We start from the raw sequence: 1,786 nt of genomic DNA, 5'->3' as shown, positions 1-1,786 counted from the left end.
AAAAAAAAAAAAAAAAAAAAAAGAACAGATGGTTCAGTTAGTGACGCCTCCATCTCTTAAGCCAAAGGTATCTATTAAAGCATAATTTACACAGGTGGGAAACTGGGAACAGCCTTGATGTCCAGCAGCAAAATTAGTTCAATTGAGCCAGGTTTGTCTCATACCTGTAATCTTTGCACTGCTGAGAGAATCTCTGCAAGTTCAGTCTGAACTACAGAGTAAGACCCAACTCCACCAACTTGTTTCCTGACCTCAACATATTTGCTATATGGCACATCAGACACCCTCAATAATGATGATGATGATGATGATGATGATGATGATAATGATGTACCCCACAATAATGATTTTAATAATAAATATTAGGGGCTAGAGAGATGACTTAATGATTAACATTTGTTGATCTTGTAAAGGAGCAGGGTTCAATTCCCAGCACCTACTTCAAATCCATCTATAACTCCAGATCCCAGAGATCTAATACCTTCTCTGACTGCCTCAGCCACCAAGCACTCATATGTGCACAGACATACATGGAGGCAAAAAACTCATATACATAAAATTAAAACTATAAAACAACCCAGGCAGTGGTGGTGCAATATTTAATCCCAGCACTCTGGAGGCAGAGGCAGGCAGATCTCTGTGAGTTCAAGGACAGCCTGGTCTACAGAGGGAGTTCCAGGACAGCCAGGGCTACACAAATTCTGTCTTAAAAAAAAACTTTAAAATGAGATGAAATTAAAAAATTATTACATAAAATTTAAAATGTAGCGGGGCGGTGGTGGCGCATGCCTTTAATCCCAGCACTCGGGAGGCAGAGGCAGGTGGATCTCTGGGAGTTCGAGGCCAGCCTGGTCTACAAGAGCTAGTTCTGGGACAGGAACCAAAGCTACAGAGAAACCCTGTCTCGAAAAACCAAAAAATAAAACAAAATAAAATAAAATTTAAAATGTACTCACATTGCAAGTATCAGTAGTTCTTTTTCAAAACAGACAAAAATAGCTTCTTTTTATTATTGCTGAGTATTATTCCATTGTGTGGGTTTGTTGATCCACTCACCTGCTGATGGACATTTGGATTGTTTCCAGTTGGGCCTATTGTAAATAAAGCTGTTGTGAATTGTATAGTATGTATCCATTTCACGCTTTTTTCACAGTGGGTGGGATTCCTGGCAGAGGGATCCCCCGCCCCGTGTTTTACTCTACAAACTGAAGAGCTGTCTTTCCGAACATGGTTTCATTTATTCTCCACCCTAACATTTTCCTCCTGTTTCTTTGTAAATGTTACACTCACCTACCTCAGGTTGCCCCAGTTCAAATCAAAAGATATACCAGCAAATGTTATTTTAGCTGAAGGAAAGGAAGCTCGGTCTACAGCCTCGTCTTCTGACTCCAGTGTCTCTCAATAACTTGCCAGGAGCAGTTTCAAACTTGGTCCAGGGAGGGCGTGGCAGCCACTGGTTTAGGGTTGACCAGATTGCAGTTCTGCCTGCATCCTCCTCCCCAGATGCTGGAGAAGACATCAGAGCGCTCTCACGACCACACCAGCTACAGAACCGCAAAATAAGCCTGTGGTAATGACAGGACCAGGCGGTGTGCCACCATTGTGGCTGTGTACATACAGATGCACATAGAGATACAGGCTTTTTTTTTCTTTTTTTTTAAATATTTATTTATTATGTATACACTATTCTATCTGTGTGTATGCCTGCAGGCCGGAAGAGGGCACCAGACCTCATTACAGATGGTTGTGAGCCACCATGTGGTTGCTGGGAATTGAACTCAGGACC

This window comes from Alexandromys fortis, unplaced genomic scaffold (assembly GCF_014885135.2).
Source record: "Alexandromys fortis isolate MF-2015 unplaced genomic scaffold, M_Fortis_MF-2015_v1.1 scaffold_962, whole genome shotgun sequence".
Taxonomy (NCBI): domain Eukaryota; kingdom Metazoa; phylum Chordata; class Mammalia; order Rodentia; family Cricetidae; genus Alexandromys; species Alexandromys fortis.
This window is presented reverse-complemented; position numbering follows the sequence as displayed.